Below are 12,433 nucleotides of genomic sequence, written 5' to 3'. Positions count from 1 at the left end.
TGAATTCCTATTTAGTAGGAAGCATTGGAAAGCATATTTTAAGTTCTGAAGGCAGGAGTAGGACTTGCATACTGATGCGTGGTCCAACTCCAGTCTACATATTTTGATGGGAGAACTTCTACAGTCATATCTTTAAGAATATTATCTCATACAGGCTTTTTTTCTAGAAATAAAACTTTCACACTCCTAATTAGAGATTTTAAGCCTGACAGAGATAAGTAACTGTGCAAATAGGCTGATAAAATCTCACAGTTCAGCATATTGAATTTCACTTAATACTCCTTTTATCATCTGTGACTAATATCTCAGAGTCCAGATTCCTTCTAGTTTGATTCTTGATAGAGTGAACTTTCTATCTTCTGCTCACACTAAGCAAAGGTAGTTGCCTACTGTGCCAGATATGGAAAAGGATCAGGTAACAAACATTTATGGAGATTCCTGTTGCTGTTTATATCTGAACCTTTCCGTGGTTGGCTTGGTGACTTGCCTGTCCTCTGCCCTGATCATTTGTTTAGATTTCAAATTTCTCTGCTCTTTTCAGTCATTGAACACTCATTTATCTGTTTTCCTTCTTCTACAAATATACTGTGAATATACAAATATACTTCTACAAATCTACATCTCTCATTCTCTTAGTCCCTGAGCATCTTGTCTATACTGTAGCAATTGTAGTGAGTATTGGAAGAAGGCAAAGGAAAAAGCATGAATTCAATCCTTTGTGCTCATGGGATGCTCTGCCATTTCACTCTATTTTTTATTTCAGACATAATTCAGCTGGTAAAGGAACAATTTTGTGTTTCTTAAAATCATGGTAAATGCATGGGGGCCTATTTTCCTGGGTTAATTGTGAGCAATTGTGAATAATAATATATGCACTTGATTTCCATGTGAATTTATATATTTATAGTGCAGTCCTTTTATGAATTTATGTGGCTTTCATATGTGGCTATCTCTTGTTATTTTAGTGTTGTTCCTAATGTGTTGAAAAATGTGTTTTCGATTAGATTGTCCCATAATGCTTTCAGTGTTACTGGAACAAAATATATGTCAATCATTTTCTTTAATTACATCTTCCAGTGATCATATTAGCAGACTTGGGAAAATTACATATATCTGAAGCTAAATATCATCCCATAACTGCGAATTATTTAAGTTTCAGTCTACACAAAATTATACAAAACAAAACAAGCTGCAATTATGGAAATGACCAAAAGGAAGGAATGAATACCTGATTCTGTAGCCCTTCCCTCTAATTTGCAGGACATATAAGAATACGACCCTTAGTCAGCTCCTGTTTTTCTGCCTATGGATCAACTCAATCTACCATCACAATCAACCAAAAAAACTCATTCACACCTGTACATACCATCAAAATCATTAAAGCTGAGGACCGTGTTTCATTTCTCCAAGATCTTTCTTCATTGCTTTTCCTGAATTACCAATTTCAGAGTGTAAGAAATAAAGGTCAGACTGCAAGGGTAGATTATAAAGCAGTTGCTTGAAAAGTATAATGAGGAAGATATAGTATAATGAGGAAGGATCTAGCACCAGGGTGAGACCATCTGGGATGCTCAGGCCAACGTATAATGGATATATGAGTCAGCAATGTTTTGTTGATAGGATTAAAGATATTAACCAGTATTAATTTACTGGTTAACTGGTTAAATAATTTAACATTATTTACTAGTAAGCAGAAACCCTTTAGTGCCACCCTTCAAGTCTCAGTCTAGGCTCTTAAATACAGAATAGCTTTACAGGATATGAGTATGTATGATGTCTTTTCCTCTACTGCCAGAGGAATTCCCAGGCAAATGAGTTTAAAACAAAAGTTAATGGCTGAGAGTTTGGTTTCATTCAAGTCAGTTGCAGAAAAGATGAGGGGACAGGTGGAATATATATTCACTCTCTTTGATGACTAGCTTTGATTCAGTTCAAATTAGTTTCTGTTTTAGCTAACTAACAAACCAGCAAAGCTACAGAGGCCTAATTGAGGTAGAATTTCCCTTTTCTATACAAACTCCAGGTGTGTGTAGACCAAGGTTGTTGCGAACATCATCAAGGAGATGGAGGTTGTTCTACCACTCTGCTTCCATACCCAAGCTCGGCATCTGTGCTCACGGGTCCTTCAGGATACAAGAGAGCTTCTGGAGCTCTGTCCACCATATCCAAATCCAGGCAGCAGGGGAGAGGAGGATTAGAAGGGTACAGAGTGCCTCTCCCAACTGGGTTAATGCTATTAGCCACATTCTATGATTTTTTTGTTGGCTCGGATTTGGTCTCAATAGCATCTCTAGTCACAAAGGATGGGAAATGCCATCACATAGACCCAAGTTGGGCTCCGCACTCATGCCATCACATACTGAGCACCCAAGTAATATTCAGGATCTTCTCCTAAAGAAGGGAGAGGAAACAGGGTACAGCAATTAGCTGTCTGAGAAGATGCTTGCATTCTTTCCCCTGCAGTTTTTCCCCACTAATACATGAACTTTGTTAATTTGTTATGATTGTTAATTCGTAAACCTCCCTCTCTTTGCCCACTTATTTTCGGCTTCTATGCCTTCACTTTCCTGCCTTATGTATTACTCGCCATGTTCCTTCCATTCCCTTACCTAACCATAATATAAAACAAGTATGTATTTTTTTTTTTTAAGAGAGAAAGAATGTGTGTGAATGGGGGAAGAGGCATAGGGATAAGGAGAGAGAGAATCTTAAGCAGACTCCCTGCTGAGTGTGGAGCCCAACTTGGGTCTCAATCTTACAACCCTGAGATCATGATCTGAGCCAAAATTGAGTTGGATACTTAAACCACAGAACCACCCAGGTGTCCCATCAGTATCTTTTATATTCATTTTATTCACTCTAGGTAATTTTATGTTTACATTAGTTTTGAAAGTGGCAAGATTAACTATATATAGTTGTGCTATCTTTTCCCCGCTTTCACTTCTAGTAGCTATGAAATAAGGAAAATTAGCCTTTTTTCCAATGATATGGTAAGAACTTCCTGGTCTCTTTTCCTTCATCCTTTCAGAACAAAACTTTTATCCTCTGTGTCCATGGCCATGAGTTTTCTTTGTTCTTCTTTGAAGTGTTAATTCATGTTTATAAATTCCAACACTGAATCATATGTTCAATAAAATGCATCTTTCCACACTTGAGTTTTATATGTATGATTATATTAATACACTAATTATGTGATACTAAAAATATATTTTAAAATTATAAGGCGTGTGGAGTGATAATGTATTATTCACAATCTCAGAAGAAGTAAAAACAAATTTTGTATTTTCATCATAAAGATTAGCATCAGGGTAAAAAAAAAAAATCTAGAAAACTACGTCCAATCATCTGTCCCTAGAACTGTGATTGTCAAACCTATAGTATGCATAAGACTTACATAAAACCCTTAAAAAATATCCTCAATCTTTACAGGCCTCATCCCCAGAGACCTCTGATTCAGTTACATAACATGGAATTCAAGAAACTGTTTTAAACCAGCACACCAAGGCTTACACGCAGGATGCCGACAGGAAAAGTAGGGTGGGTGGTGGGGGGTGGTGTGAGAGCGCAAGAAGCGCTCTCCTCAGCAAGAGGTTAAAACCAGATAAACAGCAGAAATGGAAAAGGTCAGTACATCTATGTTAGAGCCTTTTGTTGTTAAAGAGAAAGTACTTCAAAGAGAGCGGTTTTAAAAGAAAAGAACTTTCTAATTTTAAGAGAATATTAGAGGGAGAATATGATTATAATTTGGTGCTTGGTGAGAAACTGAAGCCACATTATGTAAAATGTTAGAGATTAATTTGTGCCCAATATAAATTTGGCAGACAGTGATTATATTTTGTAACCAACAAAAAATATAAGCAAATTATGATAAATATTGCTGTCAAACAGGAATGACACAATGATTAGGTCATTTTCATCTCCTTGATGAAAATATACATTTTCTTTCATCAGAAGACTATGCACTAATTTTCTACTATGTAAATGTAATACTTAAGAGCTCTACCTCTAGAAACCATTCCATTACCTATTTATTACATTATAAAGACTTTTTTTTCCAATTCTCAATTGTTTCAACCCTAAAATTAGGATGAAATTATTAATTAACTCATGAAACTTGTGATGACAATTCACTACGATAATACATTTAAGTAGGTAACAGTGTCTACTGCAAATATGACCAGTATTATTATACTTGTAACATTCTCTCTCATATCTTCCAAAGCTGTGACTGAAAAATAAATAAGAGTGATGAGGGTAGATTCAAACAATAAATTCTCATACTCTACAACTCATGGGGGGAAAAACAAAACCCTGCTATACAAAGGCTTTTCCTAATCATGGACTAAAAATGTTTTATTCTGTAAGGATCCAAAAGCCCTTCATGATTTTGGCTGTCTGGAGGCACCTGAGTGGTTCAGTCAGTTGAGTGTCCAACTCTTGATTTCATCTCGGGTCATGACCTCATGTGTCATGGGATCCAGTCCCACACCGGGCTATGTGCTCAGCAGGGAGTCTGCTTCATGTTCTCTCACTCTACCCTTCCCCCAACTAATATGCACACACACATATTCTCTCTCTCTCTTTCTAGAAAATAAATGAAGAAAATCTTAAAAAAAAAAAAAAAAAGAAAAGAACAGAAAAGATTTTGACTGTCTGGGAAAACCCTTTAGATTAGAATAAATGTGGAGATGAATCATTATTGAAAATCTTTTGTCTATGGATTACCAAGCTTCTCTTCCCTCCTACTACTGTATTCTCCCCTGAAAAAGGAAGAAGGACTAGACCACTTTCAAAGGAAACCCTCCACTTATGCATCTGTTCATCTAATTCTCCTCATCATGGGTTTTACTGGATCTGAGCAATTAGCTGAGCAAGGCTATCCCTAAGGTCTTTTCAACTTGACAATATGGCTTTAAGAACTGGAGAGAATGTTTATTTATCCTACCTCATAGTCCAACTATATTTATGAGTTGCCAACATCTAGTTTACTTGCCTTCTTAAAGCAGGTACAAATTATCCAACTCAATTTTACTTGGTGTTTTACAATTTAATGCATCAATCAGTCACTATAAGGTGACAGCAAAAACTAGTACAACAGAGCCTTCTGGGTTCATTTAGTGTAGGATATAACTAAATGTCCTGTAAAAATTAAATGTCTATAATTGTCACATCCCTGCTGGTAGCAACCAAATCTGCATTCCAACCCAAATATCTCTCCTGAGTTTCAGATCAAAGAATTGAGTTGTTTCCTGGACTACAAAACTGTAATCTCACAAGCAACTCCTACTCCACAAATCATTCACATCTCCCCAAAGCTGTTTCTTCCATAATCCTTTCAGTAAATGACATCGCTAGAATCAGTTACCAAGCCCTGCACTTTTCCTATCTACTTTTTTAGATTCAGATTAGACATCTTTAACTATGGTCCTTATTACCTCTTGTCCAGATTGCTAAAACTGCAACCCAGATTATTTCCTCTCAGTCTGGCCCCTACACCAATGTATCTTCCAAACTACCACCAAAACGATGTTTTTAAACAATTCTGAAATGGTCTCTCTTGTGTACTATATCTTCTAATAACCATCCATGGCAGACAAGATGAAGAGCCATTTTCTTAGCATTAGGCATTCCTAATATGCCTTTATCATCTCATTCCAGCATAGAATCACCTCCTGCCATGACTGTCAAAGCCTGCAAGACACTGGTCACCCACGCATCTATCCCCAAACACATTTGGGGGGTTTTAGCTTCTTGCAGCAAGAGAGAACACACATCAGAGGAACATTGAAGTATCTCTCTAAAAGGGAGTTAGGAGGAGCTTATGATAGTATTTGGACACATGCCAGAGATGCTATGTAGGATTGAGAGGCATGTGAAGAATTCAGAGTGGGATGCTGTCAGACAGCACAGAGAGATCAATCACTGGGTATCTTCTTACTTTTTTTTAAATCCAGGAAGCAGGAGTTCAAAGTAGAGCTAAACTTGTCATTGGTAAGGAAACAGGAGTCAGGCATGCTTTCATGAAGAAGAGGACGTTACTCTTGTGGTTGCAAAAATATCCTCTTCTCTGTCTTACTCCATAGCAATCACAGAGTGGTCTTCTCTGAGTATTGATTCTATTCTGGAAAGTTGTTTATGTTTAATGTGGAATGTTTCTGCCAAGCTCTCAGCTTCTAGCAGGCTGCTGGGGTCATTTTCTGCTTTCTCACCACGGTGCCAAGTTCTACATCTTCCTTTACCCAAAACTGCACAGCCCCCTGAAAGACATGTGCTATTCCTAGCTTATGAGTCTTGACAGAAGAATTTCTCAAAGCTTGAAAAACTTCAGTTGTACTTTTTCCAGAACCTCCTCCTACTTCTTAGGATTCTTTCCCTCCTCTCATGTGCATGTGTGCATGGGTTAAAATATAGAAGAATACATAAATGTATGAACATTGGTTTTTTAAAAATAAACTATATGAATTAAGGAACATAAAGTGTCCATTCACTATTTCATTCAGAGGTTATCTTATTCTTCTTCTCAGTTTCAAAATGAGAATAAGATTATTCTAGTCAAAACTAACACCTTGAAAAAATGATAATACATCAACAGCACAGAGATTCTCATTTTACTAGGGATGGAGATGCAACCAATGAATCTATAAGATATTTATTTGGATTTCAGAGGTTTTTATATTTAACAATTTTGGGTTATGTTTATTCGTGTGTCTTTTTTTGAAGCTGTATTTTAAAAGGAAATGACTTTCCCAATTAAACTATTTGATGGATAAGATTAAAAAAACTAATCTTGACTTTGAAATCCAATTCTCTAAAGATATGTCAAAATAAACTATTTGGAGCTATACAAAGAAAGTATCCTCATGAATTCTAACAACTAGGATAAGTCCATTAGAATATTATATATATATATATATATATGAGACACATTTTGTGTGTGTGTGTATATATATTCACCAGAGTACTACTGATGTGTGTATATGTATATGTATGTGTATATATATATATATATATATATTTTTTTTTTTTTCTACTGGTATATGTATATGTATATATATATATAACATATATTTTTTTTTCACCAAAGTACTACTAACTATACCTTAAAATCCAAAATATTTGGGGGTGTCTGGGTGGCTCAGTCAGTTGAGTCTCTGACTCTCAATTTTGGCTCAGGTCATGATCTCAGGATCCTGAGGTCAAGCCTCGCATTGGCTCCATTTTTTTCTCTCCCTTCCCCCCTGTTCCTCCCTCTATTCATACACATGCTCTCTCTCTCTCAAATAAATAATCTTAAAAAAATCCAAAATATTTTGTAATGCTTTAAACTCTCTAAAGAATCCTGTTCTATAATCAAAAAATCTTCATAACCACTTGTTACTTATTACAGGTATGGTGCCATTTCAGTGAACTCTCAAGAGTGATGAAATAATGACAAGAATTACCTACCATAATACTGATCTACCATGTTACTGATCTACCATGTTAGATCAGTATAAATGGAATGAGCTACATTTCTCTGAGTCTATTAATAGTACCTTTGGGAAACTAAGAAGTTAAAAGTAAATTAACAACAACAACAACAAAAACCCAATAGAATCAGACTTTGAGGTGTGCACAGAGCTCACCTTCCTCAAACAGAACTCCAAACATAATATGAGTAAATCCAAATAAGTAATATTAATCGAAAACTTAATAGAATAACTCTGTAATGCAAAGGTTAATACAATACATGATTAATACAATAACACAGTAAGTGGAGTTGCCTGGAGCTGGCCTCCTTGTTCTGCCTGGCTGAGCACGTGGTAAAGACATGAGGACGTTCCTCCACCGCATGCTGAGTTCACCTCTGCTGGGAGTGTGACTCTGTGGCTCCTCACCCCCAACCCCATGCACCTTGAGTTCTATCACATGTGATACCATAGGTGGCATCTGGAAGGCTTCTGGAGGTGGCCGCTACCTTGCTTCTTCTGGTTCAAGTGCCCACAGGGCAGATTGAGGGATTTGAGCATGATGAGGAATTTCTAAGGAAGACGCACCACTCACTGCTAGAGATAGATGTGTCAGAGGGCACCTTGCAATGCCTAGATTCTGGTCAGCTGTTCCTGAATGGTGGCAGGATCCCCAACATGCTGTTGAGTAAGGAAAGCACCCACGCTTAATTGTGCCACATATCAGTTTTCATCCTGGGACCCTGTGGGTCTTTGTTTATGTATATCCTGTTTGCTGGTGCTGCCCTAACCCTAACCCTTGATCCAGTGACACACCAAACGCAGTGTTCCTGAGCTCCATATTCTTTTTCCCACTAAAGGTTCAAACCCCTTCCCCTGTCCTCCAAAAGAGAAAAGATTAAATCTTATACTTTGGCATAATGAATTAACTAGAACATAATAAACAAAGATAACTTTAACTTGAAACTTAGACCATGTAGGAGATACTTGTAAAGAGTTAATAGGAAAAAAATTGTTCTCTCTGACAAAATAATAACAAGGATTTACAGATAGAGATAAGATAAAATATAGCCAGGTGACGGTTATCCAAAGCAGAATTTAAGTTCACCTTTGAACTTACCTTAAGAAGAATCAATCCTAATGTAAATTAAGTGTTAATAAGAAGATGTAGAGATCATTTGAAATAGGATAAAACCTTCCATCAGAGTAATTACTCATAAAATTTATAATTGGCTTAAGGGCAACACCAATTACAAATGCATTCCCACTCAACCATAACTAAATACCTATAAGCAAAACTATCTCTTAATACAATACTGGATTAACCCATATATGCAGAGGAAAAAGGACTATAGTAATAAATACTGCTTTAAAGAATCCCTTTTGAAAATGGATGAGCCACTGATTAAGAATAGATAGAAAAAAACTTTTTTAATGCATTAATTTAACATACTGTTAATCTGAAATATAGTAAGGAATGATTAAGTTAAAGCTAAAGTAAGTGAACATTCAACCTTCCTTTCATTTGCTAAAGGAACCCATAAAACTTAAATGTATTAATTGAAAATGAAAACTAGTTATCTACAAAACTAAAGGAATCATTATCTGAATTAATTATTTTGGTTGAGTGACCTCAGAGCATAGAACAGCCAACAAATGGTCAAATCTAGACTAATCACTCAAAATACATAACCATCATTAGTTTGCCCAAGTTTTTATCAATAGAACAGATTTTTCAAGTAGAAACAATGAAATCCCATTTTAGAAATCAAATTGATGTTTAAATGTATGGTTTTATTGTTGCATCCAGACATCCTAAAGATGTAACTTCTAGTAAAAATATTCTTTTGTTCCATCATTAAAATTCTGCATGACCTGAGATCAAATCAGAGCAGTTCATTTCGATTTCTCTTCATATAAAGATACCTCATAGTAAAGGACTTGAGGGAAAAAAGGCCTATTCGACAAAAGAGGCTGATATTAAATAGATATATATTTGAATATAAGAAATTATTAAAATCCCTTTGTAAGAATTGGGCTCATTGAGATAGAATCCAGTAATAACATAAATTTAAAACTTGGTTTTGGGGGGCTCAAATGTTACCAATTACTTTGCAATTACTAATTACTCTTATGTACTAACCTTGGCCTTCTTAATACTTAACCAAAAAATTTAGGTCACATTGAATTTCAAAAAAAAGCAAAGATTGTAGGTCCATATGGACTTCACCACTTGCAGATGTCATAAAATGATACATCAAAGAACAACTTTGACTTCTAACTTTATCAACACTAATATACATTATTGCACTTATTATCATCCTGACCTTGCTTAAACAATCTGAATGTCCACTCTAAAATTATATCCACTAATAGAATTAAACTTCAAACTACCATTTGTCTGTATGAATCTTAGCTGTGTAGACAGTTAAGCTCAGAGTGTGCCCTCTAACTGGAACTGCGTGAGCATTACAAAAATTCCACCCGAGGTCACATTGGCAATTATTCTGTTATAGGTAATAATAACTACATAAATATATGCACATGTGCCCTTTTCATTAACAACAACCTTCCCTAAATAACTGGCTTTTATCTACCTGTAACTTTTGGGAAGAGCGGCAGAAGACCAGATGAGGTTTTATTTAGCTTCTGCTTGGAATATGCAATTCAGTACCTAAGTTAAACCTCCCAGCTTGGTAAAGTGGAGAATTATCTTCTGCCCTTATATTTGCTGAATAAAACTTATTCTTAGCCATTTTAGGTAGACTTACCTAGTTTTGACTATACTCAGCAAATCACAAAATGATCACTATATTGACTATGTGGCTTTTAAATAGTAGAGACAACTAATAATAAAGATAGCTAATCAGGCTGACCTTAATCAGTGAGGGTTTTTATTAGGAGATGTTTAGATTTTATACTGATTATAATTGATTATTATTGCCCTTGTCTTAATGATAATTTTCTTTATAGCAATGCTACATCCATTAGTGGTATCCTGTCAATATTTTTATCTCTTTAGCTGATGGGGTATCTATCACCTGAGCCCCCACAGTCTAAAGGAAATAAATTTTTAAAAAATCTTACAAACATTATTTATCAATACCATCCTAGATGTTTATATTTGAATTATTATGAAACATAATACACTAATTCTGACAGCATCTGTGACTCACAACCACTTATAAAAATACATTTCATGAAAAGTGTGTACTTACTGGTAAAACATTCCCCAATCATGTTTTATGTGCTAAATAAAGCTTTACTTTGTACATGATTGCTTCACTTTTGAAACTACCCTAATACTGACCCTAATACCGACCCCTCTAATTGCTCTCTGTCTTTTTATACTAATGTATTGATACTGCTCCTATTCTTCTTGCACTAATTTAGTGCAACTAACTCTGAATCTTAGTTTTGTTTTAAACCCAGTGAAGAGCAATTAATCTACCAGTGTCAAGATATTTAACATTATTTACTTCCATAATTAGTAATTTTACATTTCTTATCACCACAATTACTACCTATATACAGAAAAATCAAGAACATGTGAATTTGGATTGGAAAACTTGAACTGTCCACCTGTAGTTTACAACAAAATGCTTCCCATATTAATCGAAGTGTTACTGTTTGACCTCCAAATTTTATTGTTACTAACACTGCCTTGGACTTCTTGGTGTATCAACCTATAAATGAAGTAAATAAATAAAAGAAAAATAAAATAAAACCTGTAAATCACAGATTTATCCTATAAATGAATTACAAAAAGGTTTGCAAGAATAAAATTAGTTAGTGTAAGCACAAGACAAATAACTTTGACACCTTAGATTATGGTTTATACCATAACTACCTAATACCCCTATCCTCTCAGTCACATTCATGATAGCCCTCCTAAGTCTTTTAATTCATCCCATATAATAGCTTCATTATAACGTTTATCTAAAAATTGCTTTCCTACCTCAAGTATGGTGCACCAAAACAAATAAAATCTGAAGTAACTACCTCCTAAAGCCTCATTATTTAATACACTTACTACATAAAGAAATAAACTTGATGTTTTTATTATATTATTTTTCAACTCACTATCTAGACCCTTGCCAGTATTTACAAGATTATCACTATTCATACTAGTTGCCAGCCAATCTCACCTAGCTAATGTTCCTGAAATCCCTAAATAATGCTCTATTTCCATGTTTTAGTTCAAATACTTTTAATAGAACATTCACCAGTGCAAAACTTATCTTGTTCTACATATTATTTGAAGCAATATTAGTTCCAATATTTATTATTGCTATTTGATAGGGAAATGAGACCCCAAAAATGAATATAGGATTCTACTTTTCATTATATAAATTAATAGGATCCTTTCCACTTTTAGTAGCACTGATTTAAATTCAATACCATAGATTCACTAACTTTACTTATAATGCTGTACTTCCAGATAATCCCCAATAGGTGATCTCATAAATTACTATGACTAGCATGCATAAGGACATTTATATTAAAAAATAACCCTACAGAGGCTTTATCTTTGACAGCCAAAAGTACACATCAAAGCACAAATTGCACCAATAATGGCATGAGATTATAGAAGACAGTGCCCATATCATTTTTCCCCTAACACTTACTATGCCTCAATATGCTTGGAAAATGTCTTCCACTGATGGAGACCTGAGACATTATTTAAATACTGATTAATTAAATTAAAATAAGCTAAGTAGCTCATTTTATCCATTGCTTTTGGAGAACATTTCTTTTGAATTCCCATCTTTCTAGACTCTGATTATAATCTCTAAAATTAGTAGATTACGTACTAACCACCCCTCATCTCAATAACGTTCCAATTGGTTATGCTCCCTGTATGTACTTACAGAGAAAACTTTCAATGAATACTACTATGGAAAAGATAAAATTTTCCATGCCATTCTTTATTCTGTGGGTAAGATAATCTGAACAGGGGTAATCAGCAATTTAAATTATTAAAT

This window comes from Mustela nigripes, chromosome 9 (assembly GCF_022355385.1).
Source record: "Mustela nigripes isolate SB6536 chromosome 9, MUSNIG.SB6536, whole genome shotgun sequence".
NCBI classification, from domain to species: domain Eukaryota; kingdom Metazoa; phylum Chordata; class Mammalia; order Carnivora; family Mustelidae; genus Mustela; species Mustela nigripes.
Note: the sequence above shows the minus strand (reverse complement) of the source record.